Below are 17,336 nucleotides of genomic sequence, written 5' to 3'. Positions count from 1 at the left end.
TGGTTGAGCACTAAAGATGGGGGGAAGGGTTTAAATTCTGCAAAACAATTCAATAAAGTGCTTCAGACTAATCTTTACCACTGAAACAGAACTGGGATTTTTTACAACTGATTTGTTCATCTTTAGATAGTTTCCTTAAGGGGTATCCCAGAGTGAAAAAGCTGGTTTAAACCTCAACATTCAAAAAAAGAAGATTATGGCATCCGGTCCCATCACTTCATGGCAAATTGATGGGGAAACAATGGAAACAGTGACAGACTTTATTTTCTTAGGCTCCAAAATCACTGCAGCTGGTGACTACAGCCACAAAATTAAAAGACGCTTCCTCCTTGGAAGAAAAGCTATGACAAACCTAGACAGCATATTAAAAAGCAGAGACATTATTTTGCCAACAAAGGTCCGTGTAGTCAAATCTATGGTTTTTCCAGTAGTCATGTGTGGGTGTGAGAGTTGGACCATAAAGAAAGTTGAACACCGAAGAATTGATGTTTTAGAACTGTGGTGTTGGAAAAGACGCTTGAGAGTCCCTTGGACTGCAAGGAGGTCAAACCAGTCAGTCCTAAAGGAAATCAGTCCTGGATATTCATTAGAAGGACTGAAGCTGAAGCGCCAATAGTTTGGTCACCTGATGCAAAGAGCTGATTCATTATAAATGACCCTGATGCTGGGAAAGACTGAAGGCAGGAGAATGGGACAACAGATGGTTGGATGGCATCACCGACTCAGTGGGCATGAGTTTGAGCACGCTGCAGTCCATTGGGTTACAAAGAATTGAACACAACTGAGCAACTGAACAACAGGTGGTGCTAGTGGTAAAGAATCTGCCTGCCAATGCAGGAGACGCAAGAGACTCAGGTTCGATCTCTGGCTTGGAAAGATCCCCTGGAGGAGGGTACAGCAACCCACTCCAGTATTCTGGCCTGAATAATGCCATGGACAGAGAAGCCTAGCGGGCTATAGTCCATAGGGTTGCAAAGAGTTGGATATGACTGAAGCAACTTAGCATGAAAGCAGCCTTCTACAACAAATCTTTTATTTTGGAATTTTGAAGCTTTTTAGGGCTTCTGCCTACCAATTAAAATAGGTACATTAGTTTAAAATGAGGGCTCTAAAATTTTAACAATTCAGATGTTTCTCCAATTCAAAGGATCCATGGAGTTAGCTCTACAAATATTTTCCCCTGCTAATCTAAATTTAGAGAAGATGAAAACACCACTGTTGCTTCCAGTAGATCCTGCAGGCACATATCCAGAAGACTGATGGCTTTAACTGCCAGCTGAAAATTGTTCTGGAGTGTCACAACCCCAATGTGGCCATTTCAGGCCTGATCTTTATTTTCCAAATAAGCACTTGCAAGCATACTTAAACCCAGCTGGTGCTCCCATAGGTGACTGTTTGCAAGGGAGCTGTTTGGTCTTTGAGGCACAAGTTCCCAGGATTACTTTCATAACCTGACTCTCCTGGTAGCGCAGCTGGTAAAGAATCCCCTTGCAATGCAGAACACCCCGGTTCTATTCCTGGGTCGGGAAGATCCGCTGAAGAAGGGATAGGCTACCCACGCCAGTAATTTTTGGGCTTCCTTGGTGGTTCAGCTGGTAAAGAATCTGCTTGCAATGCAGGAAACCTGGGTTCGATCTCTGGGTTGGGAAGATCTGGAGAAGGGAAAGGCTGGTATTCTGAATACCAGAATACCCACTCTGGTATTCTGGCCTGGAGAATTCCATGAACTGTATAGTCTATGGGGTGGCAAAGAGTTGGAAAACACTGGGCAACTTTCTCTTTCATAGCCTAATTCCGATATAAGATATGATCTCAGCAACTTTCTGAGCCCAATGTAGAGGACCACATGTCTGCTATCTCTGAGTCTAGCTCCCCAAGGAGTTACCCTTGGGTCAGTTCAACTTCTTTTATGTGGCTTGGTTTCTCCCAATGACAGACAGTCCAAAACTGTCACGGGTGCTCAGAGGCTACCACGAGGTGGTCAGTCTCCATCATGCCCCTGGAGCAATATTCACTTAATGGTGATGGTAGGGCTTTCCCTATGGGACCTCTGCATGTTACCAGAGCTGATCCTCAGACATTCTCGCAAGGTTCTCAGTTGCCTGAGGAAGCCTTGTGACCAAAAGGAGCAAAATATCCCTTTATTCACTAGAGCTGCATAATTCAGTCTCATTTCACTAGCAAAAGTTTTGTTCAGACTACATATCAACTCAGTTTTTTCCAATTCAAGCCAAATTTAACAAAATCCAGCCATCTATGATTCCCTGACTCTCTTGCCCAGACCCCGGGACCCTGCCTAGGAAAAGCACCTGTGCACATTAAGACTCCATGTCTTAAGTGAAAACCAGCTTGAGGTAAGATCTGAGTATCTTATCTCAAACAATAAGATCTGAGTATCAAGAGAGCTCACTACAACACCCGAGGAATACCAAGAAGCCTGTGGAGCTCAATGGGCCCATGCTTGTAGTGAGCACCGGTTCCAGGTAGAATCCAGGTGTCTCTGTCAACTGTCTCTGATATCTTGCCTACTACACCAAGCATGTGTCAATGCAAAATCAATCGTTGATCTTAGAAAGAAATGAACATTTTTTAATTCAAGCCAAATTTGAGGATTGCAACCCAGAAAGAGCATTTCAGAAAGCTCTAAGAACTCTTCCACCTGTTAGAAGTCAAGGCACAGTTATACACATTTTTTGAGACAGAGGCTGTACCTTAAATAATATATTATTGACAGTTTACATAATCCAGATCTAAGCACCATGCAACCTCTATCAAGAAAGAATGTTATCTTTAAGGAATTGTCTTATTAATGTTGAAAGAATGTTGTTCTTTATGGGTGAGCAGGTATTTCTGCTGATGGGGGAGGTTTGGTCAACGCATATGCATATACACAATACACAGTGGTGGGGAGAGGAGATCAAACCATGGAGAAATTTTTTATAGTTAAAATTTTCTGGTCTCATCATAAAATAGTTTTACTTCATATTTGACTTGGAAAGGAGATGGGATGGGGGGAGTTTGGGGGAGTAAGAGGCTGGGTTACTGTGGAATTGAGGGTGGAATGGTGCCATCCCAGGGAGCTATGAAAGTGAAAGTGAAGTCGCTCAGTCATATCCGACTCTTTGCAACCCCATGGACTATAGCCCACCAGGTTCCTCCATCCATGGGATTTTCCAGGCAAGAATACTGGAGTGGGTTGCCATTTCCTTCTCCAGGAGATCTTCCCAACCCAGGGGTTGAACCTGGGTCTCCCTCATTGTAGGCAGATGCTTTACTGTCTGAGCCACCAGGAGGTATAGATAATTGCATTTAATTCACAATGGCCTGTGGGAAGTGCCATTTATGTGTTGCCTTAGAGAATATGAAGTCATGTGCTCTCTATAGGTTCTTGTTGTTTAGTCGCTAAGTGTTGTCTGACTCTTTGAGATCTCCATGGACTGTAGCCAGTCAGGCTACACTGTTCTTGGGATTTCCCATGCAAGAGTACCGGAGTGAGTTGTCATTTCCTTCTCCAGGGGATCTTCCCGACCCAGGGATTGAATCTGAGTCTCCTGCATTGCAGGGAGATTCTTTACAACTAACTGAACCACCTGGGAAACCCTTTATAGGTTCTTAAAGACACTCAATTTGGAAGAGACCTAGGTAAACAAGTTACTTCAAGATATGACCTCTTGGAGTTTTCACTATCTCAGAGTTCATTATGCATTTCCAGTGAGGTCAGAACTTCTTTTATCAAAGGGGACTCTCCTCTGGCTACTAGTGTAAGGAATTTTATGCTGGGAAAGCCTGATCTATGAATACGTGCAGCTATTTTACCTTTAGGCAGCAGAGGGCAATCTTGCCCTTCTTATGCAGATTGACATTCATTTGACAAAGTTGAGTAAAATCAGCTAAAAAATGCAGACTGACACACATTTGACAAGGTTGAGATAAAATCAGCTAAAATAATCTTAGCTAGTTGCCCCTTTTCTACAAAGACAGAAGTAAATTCTTTCACACAGTCCAGTCAGGGCTTTGAAACCCTATCCTGATAAACTGTGAGGCAGAGAATACCTGCTTCCTGGACTAGTTGATTCACAAGAGGAAAGGGACAGGGCTCATGGGACACAACTGCTACTTTATCAGATAACATTATATCCTCTTAGCTGGGGAGTGGGGAGTGAAATGAGCTGAAAGGAGGGATAAGGAGACAGTCTAAATAGAAGTAGGGAATTAACGGGCTTCCCTCGTGGCTCAGATGGTAAAGAATCCACCTGTAAATGCAGGAGACCCAGATTCAATCTCTGGGTCAGGAAGATCCCCTGGAGAAGGGAATGGCAACCCACTCAAGTATTCTTGCCTGGAAAATCCCATGGACAGAGGAGCCTAGCAGGCTACAGTACATGGGGTTGCAAAGAGACATGATTTAGTGACTAAACCGCCACCAGGGAATTAACATCACCTTCTAGCAACTGTTTAGATCCTTTTGTTGTTGTTCAGTTGGTGGTGTCTGACTCTACAACCCCATGGACTGCAGCACGCCAGGCTTCCCGTCCTTCACTACCTCCCGGAGTTTGCTCAAACTCATGTCCATTGAGTCAATGATGCCATCCAACCATCTCATCCTCTGTTACCCTCTTCATCTCCTGCCTTCAATCTTTCCCAGCATTGGATTCTTATTCTTATTCAAAGATACTTTTTGGCTGGTGAGAATGCCCATGTAGGTGAGTGGGAATGCTTTCATATATATTTTGGCTGCAAAGGTCAAAGCTTTAGCCCAGGTCTTCTCTCTGAAATATAAGTAGGACTCTGATTTTTTTTCTGTAGCCACTATTTTCAAAAAGCATCTACCATTTGGAAACCCAATTATCCACAATTGACTGCATAAACCGAGGCCAAGGTCTTGGTTTATTTGATCAAAAATGAATACATTCAATATATTCAATATACTGACAAGTCTCAGCATCTGCTCATCCACTAACAGAAGAAATAGCACTTGTTGATAAAATCCCTGCCTCCTTATCTCCAGTGAAAATCTTGCTCCTAGTGCTCTAGTTTCAAGGAAGGTTGGTGGAGGGTTATGCCTCAGGGAGAAAACGTGCCTAATTGCCCAGATGTAGGAATAGAACTGAGAATATCGGGTTACCAAAGAGTATAGCAAAAGTCTGTGCCCACTGTTATATCATCCTACGGGCAGAAATCTAGGGAACTAAGATTTAAGGCATCACTTAATGCATTTGATTTGCTTGGGATGTGACCATCCACTTTCACAGTCCATACTCACCACATCCCGGGTTGACAGAGTCAGAGGACTCGCAGACTCCACAGCTCTCTAGATTTTTCTGATGCACATTAAGTTTGGGAAAGACTGGCTTCAAAAGCTTAGCTAGTGGGAAATTTGATGGAATATTTTTCCTTGAAGGAGAATGACTTTACATTTCAAAAAATAAAAGCCAATTAGAGGCTAAAAGCCTTCTTGGTGGGGAGACAAGCCCTATTACCAGTTCTGCCATCAAAGACAATGATTTAGAAGCTTAGCTAAGAAGCTGTGCCCTGATTGTGACGATTCATTTAGAAAAATGTGGACTAATGACTCCTAGGAAATGTTAGACATTTGAAATTCAAATGCATCGATAAAAGTAAAAGACGTTCACTTCAGAATTTGTGGACTACAATGTAAGTAACAGACATTACTCTAAATCAACAGACTAGAATACATAATGCAACATAAATGGTACCCTGATAAATTAATTCATAAACTTTAAATATTTAAACTTTATTTCTTCAAAGTATCTGTATTTCTCATATAAAGCAGCAGTTCTCAAGCTTTGATTATAGGGGAAATCACCTAAGAAGATTGTTAAACCGTACAGGTCTTCCCTGACTTATGATGGGCTTCTCTCCCCGTACACCCACTGAAAGTTGAAAATATCATAAAGTGGAAAATTCGTTTCATACACCTAACCTATAAAAATTATAACTTCGCCTAGGCTTAGAATTTAAGCAACCTTAAAAGTATTTAGAACACTTGCATTTGCCTACAGGTGGGCAAAACCATCTAACATGCAGCCTATTTTATAAATACAGTGTTGAATATCTCATGTAACTTACTGAATACTGAACGTGAAAAACAGAATGGTTGTAAGTGTATCCATTGTTTGCCCTTGAGATCACATGGCTGACTGGGAGCTGTGGCTGCCCCTCACAAGAGAGTGCTGCTGAATTCTGCTGGCCCAGGAAAAGATCAAAATTCAACATCCAAAGTGCTCTTTCTACTGAATGTGTAATTATTTCACACCATTATAACCATCATATATTCCAGGTGATATTCTCCAGTTATTTCAATCCGTTAAGTCAGGAATTAGTCTAAGATTTTAACTAGGACCCTAGATGATTTTGAAATGTGTTAGATGGGCTAGTTAACCCTTGCAAAACAAACACAAATTCACTGACCCCTCTGGCCAACTATTCTTCCTCCCCTTCAAAAATCCTCTTTAAGATAGTTAATTCAACCAACCTTTCCATTTAACTGTACCAGGCTTCCCTGGTGGTTCAGTGGTAAAGAATCCACCTGCCAATGCAGGAGCCTTAGGAGATGAAGGTTTGATCCTTGGATCAGGAAGATCCCTTGGAGGAAGAAATGGCAACCCACTCCAGTAGTCTTGCCAGGATAATCCCACGGACAGAGGAGCCTGGCAGGTTTCAGTCCGAGTCAGACACGACTGAAGTGACCGAGCACACATACATGACTCATTTAATAGAGTCCTTTTCCAGAACCATGAACACAGTAACTTCTTTCACTTTCCAGAATTGATTTTTTTTAAATAACTACTTATCATAAGAAAAAATTGTGATGGCATATTAACAAAGGGTGGCTCGCCGGCAGCAAAGTGCAGGTGAGAGCAATTGAGCTGCACAGAGCAAGCCGGTGGAGTCTCTCTTTACCTGGCATGAGGAGGCAGCCTTGAGTTGACACCTGACCCCAACTAACCAGGCGTCTCAGGTGTAGGAACTTGGGAATAACCATCCTCTCCTCCTTTCCTCAAAGGCATGGCATAGTCCTAAAATCCCTCCAAAAAGCATCCCCCCCCCTTTCGGGTTTAAATAGATCCTTTCTGGCTTCTCATTGTGATCTGCAAGTTATCCCATTTCAAGACCTTACAGGTACCACTTCCTCTGCAGAAATGGGGAGCCAGGATGGGACCCCAGCCCGTAAGAGGCAGGCACACACCAAGACTCCCCAGCCTTGAGCTTTTCTGTGGTAGACTTAACAGTGTGTTGGAAGCAGGTGGTGCCTATGACACAGAGCAGGGTTGATGAGTGAGGATAAGGAAAGACGAAGTGAGGACCCTTCTAGAGACCAGCTTCAAGACAGGAGAGAGCTTATTCTAGATATGCTCTGGGTTGAATTAGAAAGACCACAGAAACCCACACACCAGCATTTGGGTAAAGCTTCTCTCCCTCCCTCCCTTCCTTTCTTCCTTCTTTCCTGAACAATTTAGTCCAAATATCACTAGAACTGTGCAAAATAGGCATCTACTGTGGGAAGAGGGGCAGGACCAGAGTATGGCATCAGAGCCTAGATGGACAGAGGAGGCATCCATGTGTTTGAGGGAAAGACAGGGACAGAGGCCTTGCAATCCTGGCAGTCCAAGCAGGGTTAAGAGGACCCCCATGTAGGGGTGGTGGTGGTGTGGCCCCAAACAGGAAGTTAAGAGCACAGGTTAGGTGAGGGAGGGGACAGTGGGAGGTAGGGGGAGGTGGTGATGAGAGATGAAAGATGAGTCATGAGCCAACAAGTACTTTTATGAAGGATAGTGGGAGTCAAGGAGTTACAAATATGGAGGGAAAACTCAAATCAGTGATACTAGTTTGAAATTGAAGACATCATTGTGGACCCATGATCTCTAGTATATATAGATAGGTATAAAAATAGAGATATGAACATTTGTGTTTATATACACACACTCAGACACCACTTCAAACAAGTGATCAAAAAAAATGTTCTTGGGGGCAGTGCATGTTTTATGGGATCTTAACCTGGATCTTTCCAACCCAGGGATCAAGCCAAGTCTTCCACATTGGCAGGCATGTTCCTTGCCACTGAGTCAACAGGAAAGCCCTCTTAGCCCCTGCTGCTGCTGCTGCTAAGTCGCTTCAGTCGTGTCCAACTCTGTGCGACCCCATAGATGGGAGCCCACCAGGCTCCGCCATGCCTGGGATTCTCCAGGTAAGAACACTGGAGTGGGTTGCCATTTCCTTCTCCAATGCATGAAAGTGAAAAGTGAAAGAGAAGTCGCTCAGTTGTGTCCGACTCAGCGACCCCATAGACTGCAGCCTATAAGCTCCTGACCAGGGCTCAAAACCCCAGCAGCCTCAGCAGTGAAAGCTTGGCATCCTAACACTGAACAATCAGGGAATTCCCAAGTGTTCAAAATGAACATCAGTAAGGGCTTCCCTAGTGGCTCAGTAGTAAAGAATCTGCCTGCCAATGCAGGAGACATGGGTTCGATACCTGGTCCGAGAAGATCCCACATGCCACGGAGCAACAAGCCTGCATGCCACAACTATTGACCCTGTGTTCTAGAGCCTGTGCTCTGCAACAAAAGGGGGCACTGCATTGAGAAGCCCACTCTCCGCAACTAGAGCAGCTCCTGTTCTGTGCAGCTAGGGAAAAGCCCACACAGCAACGAAGACCCAGCACAGCCAATAAATAATAAATAAAATTACTTTAAAAAAAGTTTAACACTTCTAGCAATGGGGCAATTTCAAATCAAGTGTCCCCGATAGGTTTCAATAAGAAGACCATGTCATTTCTGTGATATTCCTGCCAAAAATCATAACCTGAATCTAATTACGAAAAAGTATCAGACAAACCCTGATTCAGAGACATTCTGCAAAACACCTGGCCTGTAATCGTCAAATGTGTCAAGGCCATAAAAAGTCAAAGAAAGACTGAGGAATTATTCAAGACAGAAGGGGAATACGATGACCAGATGCAGTGTGTGATTTAGATTTGATCTTTCTCTATAAGGACGTTACTGGAACGATTGGTGAAACCTGAATGGTGTCTGTGTGTTGGACACTGAATGGCTATCAGTCTTGAATTCCTGATTTTGAAGTTGTTTTGTAGTTATGTAGGAGGAGGTCCTTCTTTATGGGAAATATACTGAAATATTCAGAAGTGATGGGGTAGCTTTTGATGCTTCTGAACTGTGGTGTTGGAGAAGATTCTTGAGAGTCTCCTGGACTGCAAGGAAATCAAACCAGTCAATCCTAAAGGAAATCAATCCTGAATATTCATTGGAAGGACTGATGCTGAAGCTGAAGCTCTAATACTTTGGCCACCTGATGCGAAGAACTGACTCATTGGAAAAGACCCTGATGCTGGGAAAGATTGAAGGCAGGAGGAGAAGAGGATGACAGAGCATGGAATGGTTGGGTGGCATCACCGACTCGATGGACTTGAATTTGAGCAAGCTCTGGGAGTTGGTGATGGACAGGTAAACCTGGTGTGCTGCAGTCCATGGGGTCGCAAACAGTTGGACACGACTGAGCGACTGAACTGAACTGACCTGATGGGGTGGCAGGTCAGCCACCTGCACCTACTCTCACATGGGTTCAGGAAGAAAAGTTCTTCGCATTATTATTGGAACTTTACTGTAAGTTTGAAGCTATTTCCCCCAATAAACTATTAAAATATATATGTATTTCTTTAAAATTCATTTGGGGATTTAAGAAGTTCCTCTTTTTTTCTCATTGAGGTACAATTTACATGCTGAAAATCCAGTCTTTGGGTTGTATAATTCAATGAGTTTTGACAAACATATACAGTCATGTAACCACTACAAACATTCAGAAACCTTAACCATGGATGCCTCACTTTTAAAACTTATGGAATGAGTTGGCCTTTTAGAAATGCTCTCATTTATGTTACAGGTATAAATATTAAACATTTTATTACACTTCCCTTTCAAATATTCAAGCTCATAATTACATATAATACTAAAATATGTTTGACTTCTTTAAAAAAGGTTGAAAATCATATGCTAAAACAAGCGAAAAGTCCTGGCATGGGCTCTGCCCTTCACTGAAAAGAATGTTCTCGTTTCCTGTCCTTTTCCCCATTAAGGCTGAATTAGTGCACCGTGGGCGGAGGGCCGCGCCTGCGCCAGGAAAAGCCTCATTAGCAGCAGGGAGAAGCCCCACCCACCTGCCCCAGCATCTGCCCGGCTGTCACAGGCATCTTCTTGGACATGACATGCTCCCCACAGCTAAAAAATACACCGACGTGCTCCGCTGTGGGCTGCAGGCACTTAACTTCCCTTGTCCTCGGTCGGTTAATGGGCTGTGAAGTGCGGCCTGACACTTGCTCAGACACTGCAGAGAACAGCGCGGTGTGTGCCGGGGGCTCAGCTCTCAAGGTGGTTTGGAGGAAAGGAGGCAGACGTGGATGATTGAGCACAAGCTTCATAGGTTCCTTCCTTAATTCATTCTCTGGCTTTCCCTTCCTCTTAGCAAGACCAAAAAAATTCAGCTCATCACAACTCAGAGGTACATAGGAAGGGAGATTGTTTTCTCTGTAATTGGAACTTTCTCCTGAGCCCTCTCCTATAGAATCCTAGGCAAAAATTAATTACATCTCCAGGTCTGTCTAGAGTTATTCCCTTTAAGTGGGGTTCAGTTTCTGTTAGCTAGAAATGCTCAGTTCCTCCTATAGCTTCTCTGTCTTTTTTAACAATTAACATTGTGTTAAGTTTTTAACAATTAAGATTGTGTCTGACTTTGAAGAATATAGCTTACTTGACACTGTGGCTTTGCAAGGAAGTTGGGGTGCCCAGGGACCTCTAGAGACCTTGTGCTGCCCAATAAATCTCCTGGTTTCTAAATACTGACCAACTTGAAGACAGGCTGAGATACTCATTTTCCTCCAGCTTCTTTTTGTTCTGCAGGATTTTCTGCAAGACTCCCTTGTCCCTATTAAGACTACTGCTTCTGGCAATTTCCTCAAGGCATACAAGCAGGTTCGTCCACATCCTGGGTAGCCTGCCTCTAGTGGATGGGAACTAGGATTGCAGGATCATACAGTACCTCTATTTTTAGTTGAATAAAACTGTTAACTGTTCTCCACAGTGGCTGCACCAGTTTAAATTCTGTTCTCCACAGTAGCTACATCAGTTTACCTTCCCACCAACAGTGTAGGAGAGCATGCATGCTCAGTTGCATCTGACTCTTTGCGACCCCATGGACTGTAGCCTGCCAGGCTCCATTGTCCATGGAATTCTCCAGGCAAGAATACTGGAGTGGGTTGCCATTTCCTACTCCAGGAGATTGTCCCAACCCAAGGATTGAACCCTGGTCTCCCGAATCTCCAGCATTGGCAGGCAGATTCTTTCCCACTGCACCACTTGGGAAGCCCACAGTGTAGGAGGGTTCCCATAATAAGCACTTTGAATAGCACTTTTTCACATATTTTTACATGGATTAGTTAATTTAACCCTCACAGTAAGTCTGTGAAGACAATATTATTATTATACAGCTAGTGAAGGCACATAATAAGTGTCAGAGTTTGGGAACTCAGGTTTTGAGACACTAAGACCCTTGTTCATACCATGTTGTGAAGGGATGAAGGGATGTGTCACATAGATTTTTCTTCCCTGGGTCATGGAGACCCCAGGTGGAGTGAACTAATGATGAGAAGGCTGTGGAAACTAGCACATGAGATGAGGTTGTTGCATGGGATGGAATCAGAGTGAGCTGGGGTGGTCGGTGCTCTCCAGGACTAATGAAAGCCAAATCGGAGAACCTGTGATGGGATCCCAGCCCCTGTCCCGGGGTGTAGGTAGGCCCAGGACTGGAGAGGCCCCTGTAGTTCAGTGTTCATATCCTTCAACGGGAAGATAAGGAGTAAAGCATACAAAGGATTGCTATTTGTTCTGTAAACCAAACAGCTGGTATGGACAGTTGATTGTATCAATAGACGGCAGAGCAATCAGGCTCATTAACCAAATGCTGTTGAAAGAGATGGTTGACCCAGCTCTCCATCCTGCTGCATTTGTCATTTGGTAGGGAGGCTTGGCTCCTAATAAGTCTTTATTTCTAGAAACTTCCCCCTTTCAAAGTAAAGTATTTTAAGGGAAAGAGAATAAAATGTTTCAAATACTTTATATTATTCTTGCAATGTAATAAGATTTTAAAGGTTTGGGGAACATCTTTCCCAGATAAAGCAGACAAAGAGGTAGAGGGTGTATTTCCTGAACTGTCTTATCAAAAGGAGTCTGGGTTAGAGACGGGTGATGTTATTCAAGCTGTTCTTGCTAAATGCAGAGAAGCATAATAAAGAGAAACCCAGAGAGGGTGTGGTATGTATGTGTGTTTCCCCACTCTGGGTGGCAACTCTCTGACTTCCTTACTGATAAACTCTGATCCAGCCAGACTCCACAGAAGCAGAGATAACTGCAGGTCTGCAGGAAGTAAAGGGGCTCTCTCCTTAACCGTAGACTCTCAGCTTATTAGGTGTAAACTTGTGTTGGATGAGGTTTGGGAATTGGGGTACAGGTATCCATCTGAAGTACTGCACTGACAACTTCTCCTGCTCTGTTCCCTAGACAGGCCTTTGTCTAAGACCTAGTATCAGGCTCAGGCCTGGAGTTCCATTTGACAGCACCCCGTCCCCATGCCAAACTACAGAGAAAAAGGCCACACCAGTTTAGCCTAGAATACCATATGATCACTTGCTTATAACTCTTAAATGACCCTTGTGTGGTCATGCTCAGTTGCTAAGTCATGTCCGACCCTTTGCAACCCCATGGACTGTAGCCCACCAGTCTCCTCTGTCCATGGGATTTCCCAGGCAAGAATACTGGAGTGGGTTGCCACATCCTTCTTTAGGAAAAAAAGTGAAAGTGAAAGTCGCTCAGTTGTGTCCAGCTCTTTGCAACCCTATGGACTATACAGTCCATGGAATTCTCCAGGCCAGAATACTGGAGTGGGTAGCCCTTCCCTTCTCCAGGGGATCTTCCCAACCCAGGGATAGAACTCATGTCTCCAGCATTACAGGTGGATTCTTTACCAGCTGAGCCACCAGAGAAGCCTTCTCTAGGGGATCTTCCCAACCCAAGGGTCAAACCTGGGCCTCCTGCATTGGCAGGCAGATTCTTACCACTGAGCCACCTTCGGCTAAAGTAAAAGGGGGACAAAGCCTGTTTTATCGCATCCTTTATGGGATGAGATAGAATAATGGCCCCACACAGCTGTCCATGCCCCGTTCCCAGGGTGACCTGTGACTGTGTTAGGTTAGATGGCAAAAGGATATTAAGACTTCAGGGAAAATTAAGGTTGCTCATCAGCTGACCCAAAGCTCGGGAGAGCAGATTGGTTATCAGGTGGGTGTAATATAATCACAGGGTCATTACAAGTTGAAGAAGAAGGCAAAAGAAGAGAGAGGGATGCAACGTGAGAAGAACTTGGCCACTTGGTGCTGCCTTTGGAGTTGGGAAAAGGAATCGTGAGCCCACACATGCAGCCGGCCTCTAGACACCAGGAGAGACAAGGACATCAGTTTTTTGCTAGAGCTTCCAGGAAAAACAGCTCAGCCAACACCTTGGTTTTAACTGAGTGAGACCTAAAGAACTGTAAGGTAATACGTTTTTGTTGGCTTAAGCCACTGCATTTGTGGTAGTTTGTTAGAGGATTTAAGCTCAGCTTCCAAAGAGGAAAGCTAGCAGTAGATTTCCTTCTCTTTCTTTCTCTTCTGTTGTCCTTCTACCATCAGTTTCACATCTCTCAATGAACGGTTAAGTGAGAGAAATGTCCTAGAGCAGGTTGGCAGGTTCTTTCTAGTACCAGGTGGGAGATTTATTATGAAAATTATTATAAATGTAAAAGAATTCATTCCACATTTCCTGTGAGACCCAGCAGATCCTATAGATCTGTGTATGCATGTATGTGTATGCGTGTGTGCTCAGTTGTGTCTGACTCGTTGCAACCCCATGGACTGTAACCTCCCAGGCTCCTCTATATATGGGATTTCCCAGGTAAGAATACTGGAGTGGGTTTCCATTTCCTCCTCCAGGAGATCTCTCTGACCCAGGGATCAAACCTTCATCTCCTACATCTCCTGCATTGGCAGGGCAGATTCTAAAGAATCCCAGGTAAATGGTGTGTATGTATGTTAGTCGCTCAGTTGTATCTGACTCTTTGCGAGCCCATGGACTATAGCCCACCAGGCTCCTCTGTCCATGGGGATTCTCCAGGCAAGAATACTGGAGTAGGTTGCCATGCCCACCTCCAGGGGATCTTCCCGACTCAGGAATCGAACTTAGGTCTCCCACATTGCCGGCAGATTCTTTATTGTATGAGCCACCAGGAGAACCCGAGGTAAAGGGTAGCTCTATCCCTTTAAATGTCTCAATACTTGCTCTATTGCTCTCTGGCATTGTAAATCCTGGATGTGGGTCCTGGTTTGAAATGCCTCTTATCAACAGACCATGGTGAGCACTGCTGTGGGGAGCAGCCCAGCTGAAAATGGTGAAACCAAAAGGAACAGGTTTGGGAAGAACCCTTTACTGGCAGAAAGGTTTTCAATATTCTGGCAGACCGGGAAGTATCAGTGGCAGATGCTTTCAATCACCTACTACTGATGCCCCGGCAGGGATTGCCTTTCCCAAGGAATGGAGGTCAGAGTTCTACCGTGAGCCTTCTTTCCTGCCCCCAGTTGGCCCCTTAGGGCCTTGTTCTATTAAAGGGCTATGTAACCTCAACCTTTCTATATGGAATCTCTTTTTTTTTTTTTTTCAAAAGAAATCTAGAAACATATACATCTCCTTCCCAGAGACCTGAGAGAAGAGCTGTTTGTAGTACCCAGGAAGCAAATGCTGAGGGCTGGATTGTCTGCAATTAAAGTGATGACAGTGATGGCTTTATGTAATTAACTGAGAGTCATGTTCTTAGTCACGGTTGCCATGTGCTTCTCTGTTCATGAGATCTGTTTCAATAGCAACCTAGATGGAATGGTCAGCTGTTCATCTGCTCACTTACTCAGCAAATACAAGCATCACTACATGCCTGGCAACCTTTTATATGCTGGGGACGTGGGAGAGAACAGACAAAGCCTCTTGCACTCATAGCTTCTACATCCTAGTTGGGGGATGGATAAAAAAAATAGGACAAGTGCTGTGAAAAAAATAAGGCAGAGAAGGGGTGGAGCACTCCTAGAGGTAAGAATAGTGAGGGAAAATGTTAGACTTGAACAAAGAGGACACGTTCAGAGGACACAAGGGAGGAAATTATGTAGATATCTGGGGGAGGAGCCCTCCAGGCAGGGGGAACAACAAGTTCATCACCATCATTGATTATCATTCAGAGAATTATTAATATTCCTCCCTGTCTTGCTCTCTATCAGGATCAATCACTGTATGGTTAAACCTTTTGAGCTTGGGCCAGTCTCTGTTCCTTAGTTTCCAAAATTTTACATTCACTTGCTCCCCAATGTCTGAAACATTAGATTGAACCATAGGAAATGCCAGTGAAATACCATATGAAATGGTTACCAATCATTTTATGTACGTTAACTCTCTTCTCTTACCCTTTTCTCTGAGAGAGTCTGATGACTTAAGCTGTTCCACACAAATGTGTAGGGAGCTGAGCCTTATCTATAAGCTTGCATAAATGGTGGTCACCCTAACTTTTTCAAGCAGAGACTTGCCTCCAGTCCCCCTAAAGCTTATGATGGAAGCCCACCTACTCCCTGGGTGGTTGGTCATAGGGAGCTCCTATCCATTCCTACCCAGGGGGACCATGGTCTTACACAGTAGGTCAACCATCATCTCAATACAATTGGGTAAGAGAGTTGGACACAACCAGAGACAGGCAACCTTACTTTAGTCACACAGCTGCTTTGTCTCATGTATCAATGTTTCTCACTGGCCCCAACCAGCTGGGGCTGCAGCAAAAAGACCGTGTACAGGAGCTGTTGGAGAGCTGCTAGTGGGTCCTGTACTTCCTCAAGGCTTTAGGTCTGCTCTGAGGGCCCTTCAGGACCCTTCTATTAATATATTCACAGTGTACAGAGGCTGACCTCTTCAGGGAGGGCTTCATATTTAGACTTTTGTTGTTTACCTCATATGCTGCTGCTGTGTGTGTGTGTGTATGTGTTGTTATTCAGTCACTCAGTCGTGTCCAGCTCTTTGTGACCCCATGGACTGACTGCAGGGCACCAGTCTTCCTTGTCCTTCACCATCTCCCAAAGCTTGCTCAAACTCATGTCCATTGAGTTAGTGATGCCATTCAACCATCTTGTCCTCTGTCATCCCCTTGTCCTCCTACCTTCAGTCTTTCCCAGCATCAGGGCCTTTTCTAATGAGTTGTCTCTGCATCAGGTGTCCAAAGTGTTGGAGCTTCAGCTTCAGCATCAGTCCTTCTAATGAATATTCAGGACTGATTTCCTTTAGGATTGACTGGTTTGATTTCCTTGCAGTCTAAGGGACTCTCAAGAGTCTTCTCCAACACCATAGTCCAAAAGCATCAATTCTTCAGCATTCAGCCTTCTTTATGGTCCAATTGTTAAATCCATACATGACTACTGGAAAAACTATAGCTTTGACTATACAGACCTTTGTCAGTAAAGTAATGTCTCTGCTTTTTAATATGCTGTTGATGTTTGTCATAGCTTTTCCAAGGAGCAGGCATCTTTTAATTTCGTGGCTGCAGTCACCATCTGCAGTGTGTGTGTATATATATACCTATTTATATAAGCATTCAAAACTTACAGTTTTTATAACTTTGCTTTTACATTTCTTCATTTAAAAAAAAATACATCAGAAACCTTAAAAATAGAAGTTGCTTAGCCTTTTTAAAAGACCTTTGTGAAACCCTAGGTCAATTTCACCAACAGGGTCAAAGAACAGAGAAAATAAAGGATTTCTCTGTGACTGTGGGGCCATCTAGATCAGCATTACCTGCAAATTCGAGGGCCCTCTCCTTCCTGCTGAGTCAGAATCAACTGGGACCTGGGCCAATGAGCCTGCATTTGGAAAAAGTTCCCCCATGTAACATATACAAACTCCATTTTGAGAGCATAGGGTTGGAGGTGTTGAATGGGTCCTTAGACGTTGGATTTCCCAAAGAAAGGAAGAGGGCTGAGGACAGAAGGAAGCCAAAGATGCTGGTGAATCTTGGGGAGAAATGAGGAATGAAACAGGGATATTATGTGGGTGGCATGACTCTCAAGGAGGTGGTCTCTCTTGTGTATGGCTGAATGATAGTGGATACATCATGGGCCCACCAGCTTTTCCAGGCCCTTTCCCAGACATCATTATATTACGGGGGCTCCACAGTTGCTCTGGGAGGTTCTAAGA

This window comes from Cervus canadensis, chromosome 16 (assembly GCF_019320065.1).
Source record: "Cervus canadensis isolate Bull #8, Minnesota chromosome 16, ASM1932006v1, whole genome shotgun sequence".
Taxonomy (NCBI): Eukaryota; Metazoa; Chordata; class Mammalia; order Artiodactyla; family Cervidae; genus Cervus; species Cervus canadensis.
The sequence above is the reverse complement of the archived record's forward strand: the minus strand, read 5'-3'. Positions refer to the sequence as shown.